Genomic DNA, 16951 nt, shown 5'->3' with positions numbered 1-16951 from the left:
TCATCCATTAAATCCATGCTACAGTTCTATGTTACCTATTATTATTTCTATTTTACAGATGTGAAAACTGAGGCCCAGCCCTGGCTGGTTTGACTCAGTGGATAGAGCATTGACCTGTGGACTGAGGGGTCCCAGGTTCAATTCTGTTCAGGGGCACATGCCTGGGTTGCAGGCTTGATCTCCAGTAGAGGGCATGCAGGAGGCAGCCGATCAATGATTCTCTCTCATCATTGATGTTTCTTTCTCTCTCTCTCCCTCTCCCGTCCTTTCTGAAATCAATAAAAATACTTTTTTTTTTTAAAAGAAACTGAGGCCCAGAAAAGCTAGGTAACTTGGCTAATGTCACACAGCTAGGATGTGGCAAGCTTGCCTGAGAACCTACACTCTAGAGAAGGTGCCACACAGCGTCCCTGAGGAGCTTCTGGACTTTGGCCTGAAGCTGGTCAGTGAAGGTGTGGCAATTTCATTTCTTTCACAAGATCCCGAGGAGAACTTTGACATGCAAGCTAGACTCCCCCTTCTGAAGGGCCCACGCAGATATCCACACCAAGGTCACCCGAGCCCTGATCCTACAGCATCCTGCCTCTGAGGTCGTTTCCCTTGCACTGAATAAATACTTTGAGATGACATCACCTCATGTTGAATCAGCTGGGAAATGCTGACTTAGGGCTGGGGAGAAGAAGAGCAGCACAGATAAGTGTTCAGCTGAGCAATCTGCCATCTTCTCCCAAAATGTGTTACTAAGTAAATGACTAATGGCAAAGGTTAAGAACAAGGACCCACCCAGCCAGTGTGGGTCAGTGGTTGAGCATCAACCTATGAACCAGGAGGTCATAGTTTGGTCCTGGTCAGGGCACATGCCCAAGTTATGGGTTTAATCCCCAGTGTGGGGTATGCAGAAGATAGCCGATCAATTATTCTCTCTCATCATTAATGTTTCTATCTCTCTCTCCCTCTCCCTTCTCTCTGAAATCAATAAAAATATTTATTACAAAGAACAAGGACCTGTTTAAAGGGCAATAGATTTACTAAAATACCACTGGGGGGAAAGGCAAAACTTTCTGAGGGTGGAAAAATGAAGAGAGTGGGAGAAGGGAAGAAATCTTTTGATTAATGCAAAAAAATATCTGACAGATGAAAAGGTGGGGGGAATCAAGAGTGTTCAATGAGTAGAATTCTACCTTAAATTCTTATTCTCTTACCTTTTCTTACTCCAAAAGCTGGTTTTCTTTTTTTATGGAGCAGTTCCTCACCCCCCAATCGCTTCCTGCAAAGTAATTATGTAACTTCAATGTGTACCAAAGGATACAGAACCCTGACTGCGCCTAGCCTTCTTGCTCTGCACCTGTGCTCCACTGGGAGCTGCCACAGTAAATGCACAACGCGAGGCATGTAATAGACCCCAGGAGTGCTGTAGCTTAAGCCCTAGTGCTTTTTGATTACTAAAGCAAAGTTAGGTGATGAGAAAGAAGTATCCAGGGTATAGGACCTATATTTCTTTGGCAGTGAATTCAAAATCCAGGGCTTAGATTGCATTGTAATAGTCTCAAGTTAGCAAACCAGACTTTTTCCCCCCCCTGTCTGTAATAAATAATTGACCCAATCCTCCCAGGCATATTTTTTAAAATTCAGAAGCCATTTGTGTTCACTCAAGGCAACACAAACCACTGTATCTTGTAATGCACAGGTCTTTTCACTCAGCCCTGTAATCTAGATGTCAATTCAATGTAGCCCTCACAGTGGGAGTTCCCAGACCCGCAAGTGCCAGAAGGAAGCCAGTTCTCACCTCTGCAGCGCAGGAGTGCCCCAGGGAAGGCACTCCAGAGTCAGCAGGTCCAGGCCAGATGCTGCTCAGCCTTTGACCACCAGCCCTTTCATGTGATTTTGATAAGGAAAACACTGGGCGGGTTTTCTATCTTGTCTTCCTTTGAGATTTGCAAAATGGAAAACTCACAAGAAAAAAAAATGTAGAGAAAGCATAGCAGAGGAAGAGAAATCAGAAAGAAAGAAGAAGAGAAAAACAAGAAGGAAGGAAAGAAAGGAGAAGGGAGGAAGAGCACTACATGAATTAGCCATGCTTGCTTTTCTATAGCATTTCTCCACTTCTCCTGGCATTTCTGTGCCTTGTCACCGCAGGCTTACAAGGTCAGAAGGGAAGGACAAGTAGACAGACCCCTATGTCACCAATGACCCAGAAAGGTGGAGTCACTCAACTATGTCACTCAGCTGGGTTGGTACCCATGGGATTTGAATCCTGGTTCAGTCCCCATACCTTATGATGCACTGCAGGGACAGGGAGGTGATGAAAGGAAAAGGACTGTAAGTCTGGCTTTGGCATCTGCCCTGGGATGGGACAGATGACCTTCAGGTTCTTCATAGCTTTAGAACCCTGCTCAACTCTTCCCAAGCATCATTAAAGCCAGAAGTATCCCCACATCCCACATATGGGCCATCTTGCTTAGGGCAGCAGGAGACCTGTGGCAGCCCCATGTATCCAGTCACCTTCAAAGAGTTGCTGGAGGTCTTCTGTCACTAAAGCTCCATGGTGGAACCCTTTAAAGTTCTTTCAGTTTTGCAAGATGGAAGAGCAAGTTGTGTTAGTCCAGATCCTCCAAAAAGCAGTGGCTGAGGTGGAATTAAATGCAGCAAGATTTTATGAAGGGAAATGCCTGTGTCAAGGGAAACAGGAAGGGGCGCAGATGAGGTAGGGGAATCTACCTTCATGCCTCCACTGCACTCAGTCACTGAAGGGAGCAGCCCATGGGAGGCGTGGCCTCAGTGCAAACCCAGCACAGGACCTGGTGCTGCAGCTGGGACCCTGGTCACTAACGATCCCACTGACTCCAGCAGGAGGCCTTTCTGGGCTCACTCTAGCAGCCACCATGTGGCAGGTGACAGTTTCCAGAGTGGAGAATTTCCTCTTGCCCCTCTTCCATCAGTTCTGAAAGGCCAGTGCAGAAGGCTCAGTCACCATTTAGGTAAAGAATGCAAGCTGGATAAATAAATGCTCACTGGTCCTCTGAAGCTCGGGATCCACCTCCACACACCCCTGGAATGTACCTCAGCTGCAATGGCATTCTCAAGAAGAGGGCTTATCTATTCCACACCTGGCCTCAATACACAGTGTCCAACGCAGAAGATAAAAGTTTCCCAAAGAATAGTAATGTCAAGCAAGGTCCCCCATCTCCAAAATCAAAAGCTGACTTTATTTGAGTCACTTGCTGTTGTAACTTGGGAATCATTGACCCTTGATAGGAGACTTCGAGATGTTGTCACTAACCAATCCTTCAGCTGAGCCCTGAGCCAGCCTCTTCCTGTGGGGTGCGTGTGAAACCAGCTTTGACCCTCACCACCCCACAACCATGTGCGTGCTTTGCTCTCCCAGGAAGGAAGATGCAAATGCCTGCGTCTCCACCTCCTTCCTCCACAGGAACCTGTGGCTTCAACAGGGCCCAGACTTGGCAGCAAAGGTGAAAATTTCAGAGAGGTGTCACTCAGGGTGGTGTGAGTGCAGAACAGCCCTTGAGTGAGGGCCACCTCAAATATTGTGCCCCAAGGGCTTCTCTGGTCTACTGGGCACCCTTGCAGGCCATGGAGCAGCTTGCTTTGGTTCATCCCACTGGACTAGAGTCCACTTTCCCCCCACCCAAGGGTTGGCCAAAACTTACCTCCTCCACAGGGCCTTCCCTGAGGACCCACCAACTCCCTCCTCCAACGTCCCATTGGCCATCTGATTACAGAAAATGAGTGACTTTTTCCCACAGTACCTTTGCATTGTCCATTTTTGTGTGGACACCCCTTATCTATCCCCTGCCAGACCACAAACACCTTACAAACCACCTGGCCTGTCTTCCCATCTTTGTTCTCATTTCACACCCTCTGAAGCCCTGGCAGTTGAGAGTTTGAGGAGGATCTGTGTGCTGGTTTCTCAAGGTGCCAATATGATTCCCAAGGCCACAGAGGCCAAGTCCCACCTACTTAAGTACTGAAATACAAGAAGGATGCTCTGGACTCACCATGATAAAGCACGTTGCAGAGTAGAGGTGAAGCACATAGGGTCCTCCCATGCTATCTGGACCAAAGGGATCACACCTGGCAATCTTGTCCCATGAGTACCCTCTGGGAAATCAGGCCACATCTTTAAGCAGCAGGTCCAGGCCAGATGCTGCTCAGCCTTTGACCACCAGCCCTTTCATGTGATTTTGATAAGGAAAACACTGGGCGGGTTTTCTATCTTGTCTTCCTTTGAGATTTGCAAAATGGAAAACTCAGAAGAAAAAAAAATGTAGAGAAAGCATAGCAGAGGAAGAGAAATCAGAAAGAAAGAAGAAGAGAAAAACAAGAAGGAAGGAAAGGTAGGAGAAGGGCCATCAAAGGCTTTTCACTTAAAAATTAAGGATTCCTGAAGAGCTGTCATTTTGACTCACACCTGCAGTGATTGTTCTGCGTAAATTCCAAGGGACAATGCAGTGTTAAGGTGAACTCTCCCTGGTCTTAAAGACTGTGTAAGGTCAGGTATGAGTTGACAAAGATGTTGGAATCAAGGGGAAAAAATGCCCAGTACTTTGGAAGCACTTTTCCCATGAAATTCCACAGAGATGATTTTGCATATCCACCAGCACATCAAAAGATGGAACTCAAGCAAATTCTGTCGATTCTGTCCATTACAAGAAGGGAAGCAGACAGTCATTCATTAATGTGTAGAGAATTGGCTGCAAGTCACCGGGCCTCTGAGGTCACTTCTCACAGAGTGACCATAGGGGAATGGAGACTGAGGCATGTAGGCTCCTCTCTGGATTCCCTTGGGTGTTTTTATAATTGTGGTAAAACACATACAACATAAAATTTACCATTTTAAAGTGTACATTTCAGTGGCATTAAGTACATTCACAATGTTGTGCTTCCATCACCACCTTCCATCTCCCGAGACTTTCCATTTTCCCAAACTGAAACTCCGTCCCCATTAAACATCAATTCTCCATTCCCTCCCCCACCTGGAAACCATCGTTCTACTTTCTGTCTCTGTGAATTTGACTACTCTAAATATCTTATTTGAGTGGAATCATCCAGTATTTGTCCTTTTTTTACTTTCTTATTTCACTCAGCATACTGTCCTCAAGGTTCATCCATGTGGTAGCCTATGTTAGCATTCCCTTCCTTTTTCAGGTTGAATCATATTCCACTGTATATATATGCTTTCTTGTGTTTTGCATATGTGTCTAAAGCCATGGTCTCAGATTCCTTTTGCATGAGAACCAAATGGTGAGTTTGTTAAAGATGCCAGTTCCTGAGTCCCAGCTCCGGAGGTGCTCCTGCAGTGAGACTGCCCAGGTGTCTTGATGCAGGTGGGGCAGGGCCACGTTTTGAAGAACAGAGTTTGTGACATTACCGGTCACAAGGTAACAGGTTATTAATCCATTTTCACAAGCTCAGTTCTTTCCTCAAACAGCCTCTGCACTATGCAACCAGCAGCTCTCTGGTGCAAAAATAGGCCATGAGTTGGGTCATGAGGGTCCAGCCCAGCTCACTTACCTCAGAGCACTGAGTCTGCAACTCACCTTGGTAAGTGGGTTCTAAAGCTGAGAGGCTGGATGACCACCATGGGGTATTCACAGCATTGGGAATCCATAAGTCTTCCTAGTGTGGCCCTGAGCAGAGCTCCTCCTGGCCACTCCAAACAGCAGGAAGTGAACCCAGACTTTTGGCCGGTGGTGCTATGCTGATCGGGGTTACTTGACAGGAGCACAGGGAATCTCAGAATCCCAGAGGCACTAGCATCTCTGACTGGGAGTAACACATGACCCATCCAGGCAGCAGTTATTTCTGCAAATCTATCCAAAATGTGAATGTGAAGTCTGCGGTCACTGCTTCCTTACCTTGGAGCCTGAGACTGAACCCTTAGTAAGGGTTCTTGTGTTCTTTGGGGGAAAGGGATTCCTGCTTCATGCTGGGTTTCAGACCTTAATAGCCTTGAGCTCAGAAGTCAGCAGGTCCTGTAAGTGGACCTCTCCAATAAACACAGTGGTCCTCAATCAGGACTAATTTTGCTCCCAAAGGACATTCGACAATATCTGAAGACATTTTGATTGTCACAACCGGAAAGGGGCATCTAGTGGGTAGAGGCCAGGGATGCTGCTAAACACCCTACAATGCACAGGACAACACCCTACCCAAAATGTCAACAGTGCTGAGGTTGAGAAACCCTGTGTTAGTTTAAACTCCCCTCCCAGGTATCCTACAGCTCCCAAGGCTGCGAAGAAGCCAGGTCCAGCTCACAGAACTGGAAACCCCTTTTCCTTTTCTTGTCTTTAGACTGAACTCAAGAGGTGAAGCAGCTTTTTAAGCCACTCAAAGGCCCTAACATAATGTGGCCTACCTCCCCTATATTTGCAGGGGGAACTCATAAGCCAGTGGTCGGCAAACTCATTAGTCAACAGAGCCAAATATCAACAGTACAACGATTGAAATTTCTTTTGAGAGCCAAATTTTTTAAACTTAAACTTCTTCTAACACCACTTCTTCAAAATAGACTCGCCCAGGCCGTGGTATTTTGTGGAAGAGCCACACTCAAGGGGCCAAAGAGCCGCATGTGGCTCACAAGCCGCAGTTTGCCGACCACGGCCATAAGCAATTCTTCCCAAAACACATGCCATCTGATTTTCCATCCTGCTTATACCTTGAAGCAGTTGCCAACTTCTTCATTGAAGAAGAAAAAAACAATCCCAACATATAATCCCTGGTGAGGCACCCTTCAGGTAAGACTGCCATGGCACATTCATTGAGTGCCATCTACATACTAAGCCCTTAGCTTCAGTAGCTCCTAAGCTGAAGCCTCCCCATTCCCCTACAGCTTCCATCCATCCACAGTAAAGACCCCAGTATGGCCTTGAGGCTCTGTAGTACCATTAATTATCAAAGAATATTCATTTAAAAAAAAAAAGAATATTCATTTAGGGTCAGTGAGATCTATTTATTATGACCAAAAATGGGGCTATCCTTTAGAAAAGTTTGCATCAAATAATCAAAACTTTACTTGACTAGACAATTCAACCAGCATTACCCATACAGTCTATGTATTAGTCAGTGTTCTCCAGAGAAACAGAACCAATTGGCTGTGTGTATATAGAGAAAGATTTCTTTTAAGGAATTGGCTCACATGATTGTAGGGGCTGGCAAGTCCAGAATCTGCAGGGCTGGGCAGCAAGCTGGGGACTCAAGGAAGAAAAGATGTTGCAGCTCAAGTCTAAAAGCATCTGAAGGCAGAATTCCCTCTTCCTCAGGAATCAGTCTTTTCTTTCAAGACCTTCAACTGATTGGATGAGGCCTACAAACATTATGAAGGATATGCTGTTTTACTCAAAGTCTACTGATTTAAGTGCTAATCTCATCTTAAAAAAATACCTTCAGGGCAACATCTAGACTGGTATCTGATCAACCAGATACCATAATCTAGCCAAGTTGATGCATAAAATTAACCATCACAGCCTACTTACATGGAAAACTTTTTGTCATCAAAATAGACTCTGGGTTGACATTCCCTCTGGATAAATCCCTTCATGACCTTCTGCACCATCAAATTCTTTAGGGCAACTAAAAGAAGAAGTTTATAAACCTGACAGAATTCATGGAATAAGGGTGGTTTTTAAAAACCACTTTATTGAGGACATTTCAAGCTCATACAGAACTAGAGAGGCTAGTATAAAGAACCCCCCTGTATCCAACTTCAACAACCATCAACATACTAAGTGTTTTACCTACACCCTCCCCACAAACATATACACACACTTTCTTCTGGAGCTAAATGCAAATTTCAGCCATTTCACCTATAAATACTTTAGTATGGATCACTAACAGATAATACTTTTACAATGTAACCATAAGACTATTGTCCCACCCAACAAAATTAACCATGTAATATACAGTCCATATTAGATCTTTCCCAATTGTCTCAAAAACAACTCTTTTTAGTTGCTGGCTGATACTCAAAGGAGTATTAACCTTCTGGAGAATTAAAGTACAGAAACAAAAGGGGTTTTGCCTTTAGATATCTCCACTAGAATGTTCCTTCCTCCCCAGCTCCACCTCACCCATCATCCTCTGAGCAGAACCAGGGATCAAGGGGATACTTTTAGAATGCTGGTGAGGCAGTGTCCTAGGACTTGACATCAATTTCTCCTCCAGAAGATCCCTTCATCATCAGAAAAGCAGCCCTTTCAATGTCTGCATTCTACATAGGGCCAAGGGGTCAGAGAGCACACCTTTACTGAAGAGTCAGCAACACCCCCTGCAGACCTTCGATGACTCTACATGGGCCACGAAGTTCAAATAGCTTAGGACACACTTACGATGGGCTCCCTGGAGAACTTGGGTTCTGATGGGTGAGGGGAAGAGACACGCTTGGTTATTTCAGTGTGCAAATACATAACTACCTTACTCTGAAACACTTAAAGAGCTGTGTGTGTAAAATCGTTCATGCGCATGTCATCAAACAGAAGACAAGGAGAGACCCCCCAGAAACCTTGCAACTTTCCTTCAGCAAGCCAAGGTGAAACACGAAAGAGCCCGTCAGTTTCCTTCCTAGAGTTCTGTGCACTTAATAATAAAACCTGTGTTCAAGCTACAGGTTCTAATAGAAATAAAACTATTTTATAATTATAGGTTTAAATTTAAAAAAATTTGTTTAAACACAATCAGCCCTGCTGATCAAAATAGATTATAACACCTTTAGTACCTGTTTGCTCCTCCAGGTATAAAAAGTTACCATGTTAATTCATCTGCTTACAGATATTTTAGGAATCCTTCCCCATTTTTGTAAAATAAGTCCTCAGTTTCAGGAAAATAACTATGAAGGCAGTGTTGTTGGGAATTAAAATCAAAGGCTTTGGAATCACATCCCACACTTTAAATTCTTAATAGGTCTCTGACCTTGGACAAACTAATTAGCCTCTTTGATGTAATTTTCCCACCTACAAACTGAGGACAAGAGTATGTCCATTATGGGGCTATTGTGAATGTGTAACAAGATAACATGTCCCCATTAAAAAAAAAAAAGACATTTATTAAGTACTAGGCACTCTCTGAGGAGGTGGTAATTAAATGGAGACCTGAATGATGAGGATTCAGGCACGCAAAGATTTGGGGAGCAGGGGAAGCATTTTAGGCAGAGGGAACAGCAAATGCCACAGTTCAAGAGCAGGTCTAAGTCTGGAGTCTGAGAGCCAGGAAATGAAGGGAGAGAGTGTACAAAACATGAACAGTGAAGCAGGCAAGGCCTGCGTATGGGTCTTATAGGACTTGAGAAGGAGTTTGGATTCATTCTAATTGTAGAAGGTTTTAAGCACAGTGTATGCTGCTCTGATTTAGAGTAACATTTCATATGATCACTCTGTCCAGTTATAAGCGAAATGATTGGAAAGGGTAAGAAGAGGAGTGGTGGGGCCAATTAGGAGACTTAGAGGGCCCAGCAGAGAGAAGACAATGGTGTAGACTAGGATTGGAGCAGCGCCAATGAGGAGAAGCAGTCAGATTTGGAATACATTTTAAAAATGAATCTGCCAAGACTCGGTGGATAAATGTAAGGAGCAAGGGAAAAGAAATGCATGAAGAATGATTCCTGTGTCTGAGGTCCCAGAGTGGGTAAGATGGTGGTGCCATTTATAGAAAGAAAAGACTTGGGAGAAGCAGATGTGAGGAGGTACAAAAGCAAGAGTTCTCTTTTGGCCACCTAAACTTAAGGTGATTAATAAACATCTAAGTGGAGATGACAACTGGGCAGGTAAGTTTAGGAATCTAGAGACCTGGGAGGAAATCAAACTATTGGGAGTCTTCAGTATAGAGATGGTATTGATAGCTAATGGTGCCAATCCTTAGGGAGAAAATAGGGGAAAAGGGAGGGATTCAGAGCTGAGCCTTAGAATATTCCAGCATCTAGAGGATAGCTAGAAGACACTGAGAAGGAGCGGCTGGTGAGGTGACAAGAAAACCAGAAGAATGAAAATGGAATGAAGTTCAGAAAAATGTTTCTCAAAGGAAGGAGTTGACAGTCAACTTTGCCAAATGTTGCTAAAAGATACAGTAAAAAGAGGATAGCAATGAACAATGGCACTTGACAAGCCTGCAGTCTTTGTTGACCTTAGTAACAGCAGTTCTAGTGGACCAGTGGGGTTGAAAGCCTGACTGAGAGGATTCTGGAAAGAAAGGAAGGTAGAAAAGGAGAGCAGACATGATGGTGTCATTTTTCTGGGAAGAAGAGGAGCAATCCTATATAATAAAAGGCTAATATACAAATAGACCGAATGGCAGAACAACCAGAACCAAACAACCAGTCACCATGACATGCACTGGCCACCAGGGGGCTTGCGCGAAACATGGCGGGCATTGGCCACAACGAGATGGTGGAGCAGGTGAGCAGGGTTAACAGACCAAGGTGGGCACTGGTCACTGTCATCGGGGAGAGCCTCTAGTGGTTACTGAAAATTCTTTGCTCCTGTGCACCACAGTTCCACACTGGAGCCACTGCCAGCGCTGGCCCCACTCACACCCACAGCAGCACCGGAGCCACCGCTCACACCCGCTGCCGGTGCCCGGCACTGGTCCCTATCACTCGGCACCATCAGAGAGATGAGCGGCAGCTGCCGGCCCTGATCACCCCTAAGGGCTTCTACACCTCCCCCTGCACCAGCCCCAGTCAGTCCGTGCTGACAGCGTGTGGGAACGATGGCGGCAGGAGCCAGGCTGCCGGCAGACAGAGGACCAAGAGCTGCAGCGGAAGGGACCAGGCAGAGGCACGGCGGATGGGCTGAAACTGGGCCCCTGTCCCTACCGCAGCCTTGTGGCCCACAGTTCCTTTCAAGGTGCACGAATTCGTGCACTGGGCCCCTAGTCCATATAATAAAAGCCTAAGCGACCGTTATGGCAGAACAACCAGAACGACCGGTCGCTATGATGCGGACTGACCACCATGGGGCAGACACTCAACGCAGGAGCTGCCCCCTGGTGGTCAGTGCACTCCCACAGGGGGAGCACTGCTCATCCAGAAGCCGGGTTCATGGCTGGAGAGCTCAGTAGCTGTGGCAGGAGCCTCTCCTGCCTCCGCAGCAGCACTAAGGAATAATGAGCCAAGCGGTAAGGAGCAGCTAGCAAGAGGGCAGTAAGGAGTGAGGGGTCCCAGACTGCAAGAGGGTGCAGACCAGGCTGAGGGAACCTCCTCCCCGGTGCACGAATTTTGTGTACCGGGCCTCTAGTGAATTGATAACTAGATAGGCACGAAAATCAAAGAAGAGTCAAGGACATTTCAATGTGCCCTTGGGAAGAATGTAGTAGAGAGGGAGAAATTGATGATGCTAGACAGAAAGGTAATCTTTGTAAAAGTACTTTTTTTGTTAATAATTTCTGCATATATGCATTTATTTCTACTGTTTATTTCACCTAGGGATTCTTTAGCTTAGAGTCTCTACTTCTCTGATATTAACATAGGACCAGAGATATATTAAAAGTTACACATTTTAATAGAAAGAATATCTAATCCTCCATTTGTGAGAAAATGCCCCAAAGAAATAGTTTACCATATTTGGATACTAGAGGCCCGGTGCATCAGATTTGTGCACTCGGTGGGAGGGGGTCCCTCAGCCCGGCCTGTGCCCTCTCACAGTCCAGGAGCCCTCAGGGGATGTCTGACTGATGGCTTTGGCCCTCTCGAGGGGAGTGGGCCGAAGCCATCAGTCGGACATCCTCAGTGATGCCGCAGAGGCAGGAGAGGCTCCTGCCACCAGTGATACACTGGCCAGCTGTGAGCCCAGCTTCTGGGCTTCTGGCTGAGCAGCACTCCCCTTGTGGGAGCGCACTGACAACCAGGGGGCAGCTCCTGCATTGAGCATCTGTCCCCTGGTGGTCATTGTACGTCATAACGACCGGTTGTTCTGTAGTTCGGTCTATTTGCATATTACCCTTTTATTATATAGGATATGAGATCCTTAGACATGCAAATTCTCACAGCCTTAAAATTATTCATCCCCGATATTCTCCATGTATACCAGCTACATAGTCACTCAAGTTTATGACTCAGCTCCTGGCAAGCTGAATTACATTTCCCCTAAGGTCACATTGTTCAGGCCACTATACCTGTACCTTCACACCATCCCCAATGTGTCTACCCCAGGAACAGCCAGTCTCCTGCCATATTCTCTAGGCAGCCTCCCTCCCTTGAATCTGCACTAACCTCTGCATATCTCTTCTCCGTGTTTTCTTTCTATAAAGGTAACTGGGACCCAAGAGAATGTTACAAACAAAGATTGCAGTTAAGTCAACTCTGTGAAACTGAAGTTCATTTAACAAAAACAATAATATATTTTTAAATAATTTCTATGCTTGGAGAAAACACAAGCAATACAGTAAAGAAGCAGAAGAACTCAAAATTCCACCAAGATCACATCCCCAGAATCAACCACCATTACCATTTTGCTCAATGTCCTCCAAACTCACTGTAATCCTGAATTTTCCTGCATCGCAGAGACCTGCCCTGGAATGGCAGAAACACTCCCAGACAGCTCCGGTTTTGGTTTACTACAATGAGTATCACAGGGGCTTGCCTTATTTTCTTTTGTATTTTTTGTGCTTAGCACAAACACTGGCACTGTAGAGGACGCACTTGTGTTTGTGAAATTAATGAACAGGGGCATATCTGACTGAAAAACAGCAACAGCAAGAACAATGCAGTTCCCTGACACCCCCGACAGATGAAGAAATTGAAATGCAGAAAGAAAGGCAAATTCAGCTGTCCCGAAGGGGAAGCATGGAGTACTGGAAGGTTCGTGGTCTTTGCTTTAAAACAGATCCAAATAGAAGTGACATTTCAAATGAATGTGAAAATATATTTTAAATAAATATGGCTGAGATATTTGGTAAATAATATAAAGAAAACTAAAGTTACAGCCTTATTTCATGCCTTATGAAACCATGTAAGAATGAGAAAGACCATGTAGGTAAGCATAGCTTTAGCATAAGAACAGAATAACAAAGACATGGATATAAAAAGAAGGATCAATTGCTTGACAACACAAATTGAGAAAGACCTTTAAAAATTGAAAGGCAAGTGGAAAACTATTTTGAAGTATTAGATTGGTAGTCTCAACATTTAGAGCTCTTATGAATCAGTAAGATAAAAGCACTAATTGGCCAAGGAAATGAAAAAGATAATTCATAAAGAAGAAATACAAATTGACCATTCATATTGGATTTTATAGGACTACATGCATTATAGGGCATAAAGACGCTAGGATTTAAGAAAGAAAAATTAAAAGAAGACAACTTTTTGCCTTGGCTACTGTGGCACAGTCAGTTGAGCATCATCCTGTGCACCAACAGGTCACAGGTTCAATCCCCAGTCAGGGCACATACCCTGGTTGCAGATTCGATATCCCCAATCTCGGTGAGTGTGGGAGGCAATGTTTTTCTCTCTCTCTCCCTCTTTCTCTAAAAAACAATAAAAAAAATCTTTTTTAAAAATTCAAATAAAAGAATACAACTTTTCTTTTGCCTACAAAGTTGGCAAAAGATTAAAAAGGATAGTAATCATTGTCGATGACAATATAAAAAAAAAATAGGTGTTCTACACTACTGATTGAATTGTATATGGGAATAACTATTCTATGGGTCAACTTAGCAATATATATATCAAAGTTCTTTCAAATGTGCATGCCAGTTTACTTATCATTTGCAAAATTAAGAATTTATCACAAATAAGTTTTTAAATTTATGTGCAAAGATGATAACTGTGGTGAGCTTTTGGGTTATGTTTTTTCTTTTGTACTTTTTATTATTTTCCAAGTGTTCTGAATTGAACGTAGATATTTTAATTAAAGATAAATAAGAAATGAGCACTTTCAGTTAAAGATGGTAGATTGAACATGAATATTTACCTCTATTTCCTCCCCAAAACAAAATAAGGAACATGTGATTTTTTATGGCATAAACCTAAAAAGACAGTGAGAGTAGGAAAAGAAAACTTTGGAAGCTGAAAGTAAAGGAAGAGAAATAACTGATTTAGCAAAACTGAACAAACAGTAGGAAAGCCAAGATGCAATCAGATTCGCATCATAGACCTTCACAGGGCTCGGACTCGGCAGCACCAGGTTCCTCTGGCAGTGGAGAAAACATAGGGCTGGAACAGAGGTTCGGTTGGAAGCTTGCTTGGAAAGCAGACCCTACCAGCTCTTCTTTCCAACTTCCACAAAGAGAAGAAACCTGGAGGGTTTTTTCCACTCGCTGAAGAGGTATAATGGAATATCTCTGAGTTAGTTAATGTTAGGCAGAAGTGAGGACAGGAGGACTCTACCAAGAGAAGGACTAAGGAAAAGTTTGCATATTGACTATCTCGGGGTCTAGCCTTCTTTCCCCTCTTGACTCTAAGAAGGTTAACAGCCCGGATTACATCTTCTGGGAAAAAGATTCAAAAATTCTTCTCTTGAGAACAAACTGATAGTTGCCAGATCAGAAGGGTCTTGGGGGATGGGGGTGTGAAAAAGGTGATGGGATTAAGAAATATAAATTGGAGGTTATAAAGATGGGGATATAAAGTACAGCACAGGGAATATAGTCAGTAATATTGTCATAACTAACCATGGTGTCAGATGGGTACTAGGCTTATCAGGTGATCACTTCATAAGTTGCATAAATGTCTAACCAGTATGCTGTACACCTGAAACTAACATAAATATTGAATATCAACTGTAATTGAAAACAATTTTTTAAAGAAAAAGAAAAGTAAAGAAACAGTAATCTTAACCCAGGAGAGAATGAAAAGAAATCCCAGAATGATAGTTGTGCAGTAAGCAATTAAGTCCAAATTAGAACCCGGAGAATTCAGCAAGCACTAAAACAAAAAAAGAAAAGAAGGAAGGAAGAAAAGAAAAGAAACAAAATGGTGTATTCATAAAGAAAATGGATCCCTGAAAGAAATAGTACAATTTTAAGTGGATAATTTTATGCATGAGTATGTAAAATGATGAATGTCTAAAGCAATAATAAAGTAAGTAGTTACAATAAGCTGTCCCTCTTCCCTTCTCCTGAAAGCTGCTTCTGCTGGTTTTTTGAGGTTTTTCTTCTCCTTCAAGAACCTGAGTGAGTTAACTTAAGATCTCATTTCCTTTTCTAGTTTTCAATCACATTACATAGTTTTCACTGAACATATATTTATATAATCTTAATATTATAAACTCTGGATATTGGCTTATAGTTTTTATAATCAGGCTATAGGTAAAGCATAAAGGGCATATATGGTTATAGAACAGAATCCTATATAATAAAGAAGTAATATGCAAATTAACCCTCACGCCCTCATAAGATGGCTGCCTACAACAAGGCCAACAGTGGGGTTAGTGAGGGACAACCAAACGACTGAACAAGCAGGCTATGTGGGGCAACCAGGCAAACAGTGGGGTTAGTGAGGGACGACCAAATGACTGAACAAGCAGACTGCGTGGGACAACCAGGCCAGCAAGGGGGTTAGTGAGGGATGACCAAACGACTGAACAGCAGGCTGCGTGGGGCAACCAGGCCAGCGGGGGGGGGGGGGGGGGGGGGCCGTGAGGGGCGACCAGGCCAGCAAGAGGGGGGCAGTTGGGGGTGACCAGGCTGGCAGGGGGGGAAGTTGGGGGCAATTAGGCTGGCAGGGGGGGCAGTGAGGGGTGACTAGGCTGGCAGAGGGGGCAGTTGGGGACAACCTGGCCAGCAGAGGGGGGCAGTTGGGGGCGACCAGGCCAGCAGGGGGGGTAGTAAGGGGTGACCAGGCCAGCAGGGGGGGGACAGTTAGGAGTGACCAGGCCAGCAGAGGGGGCAGTTAGGGGTGACCAGTCAGGCAGGCAGTTGAGCAATCAGGAGCCAGCAGTCCAGGATTGTGAGAGGGATGTCCGACTGCCGGTTTAGGCCCGATACCCAGGATCAGGCCTAAACCGGCAGTTGAACATCCCCTGAGGGGTCCCAGATTGGAAAGGATGCAGGCTGGGCTGAGGGACCCCCTCCCCCGTGCACGAATTTCATGCACCGGGCCTCTAGTATATGTTATAAACCAAGACAGTGAAATGTAACAATATAGATGGCAGGGGTTAGAAGATAGATCAAGATGGAACAGTGGCTCTAGCCAGTTTGGCTGAGTGGATAGAACATCGGCCCACAGACTGAAGGGCCCTGGGTTCAATTCAGGTCAAAGGCACAGGTACCTGGGTTGCTGACTCATCCCCGGGCCCTGGTCTGGGCATATGCAGGAGGCAACCAATTGATGTGTCTCTTTCACATCAATGTTTCACTCTGTCTCCCCCCCTCTTCCACTCTCTCTAAAAATCAATGGAAAAATATTCTTGGGTTCGGATTAACAAAACAAACAAACAAAAAAAGGGGAACCTGAATAGCAGGGGAATGTAGAGAATTCAAGAGAAACTCTAAAATTAATAAGTCAAGATATAAAAGTTCAAAAATATTGTTTGAAGTTATAGTGGTAATCAAAAGAAGAACTGAAAATAAAATGTGACTAGCAGAAAGTAAAGAGGAGTAAAGAAAGATAAATTCATCATTATTATGGTGGGGAGACTATAGATACTGCCTAAAAATCTATGAATCAAGAAATAAAGGTAAATTCATATAATTTAGAATTATGGCAGTAACTATCAGAAAGACTAAAAGGAGGAAGTTTAAAAAGTTATTCCTAAGGAAGAGAATAGGCTGAGATGGGTAGAGAAGAAGGAAAATTTTGACTTTTCATTTATAAAATTTCATTCATTCTTACATATCATTTAAAATAGTTCTCATACCATTACCATGGGAAGGTAATATTTTTATAAATTACTAGAGGCCCAGTGCACAAATTCATGTATGGGTGGGGTCCAGCTGGCCCACCCCGATCAAACTCCTGGTCGAACTCCTGGTCAAGGGGACAATTTGCATATTAGCTTTTTATTAT

The sequence above is a fragment of the Eptesicus fuscus genome, chromosome 9 (assembly GCF_027574615.1).
Source record: "Eptesicus fuscus isolate TK198812 chromosome 9, DD_ASM_mEF_20220401, whole genome shotgun sequence".
NCBI classification, from domain to species: domain Eukaryota; kingdom Metazoa; phylum Chordata; class Mammalia; order Chiroptera; family Vespertilionidae; genus Eptesicus; species Eptesicus fuscus.
The sequence above is the reverse complement of the archived record's forward strand: the minus strand, read 5'-3'. Positions refer to the sequence as shown.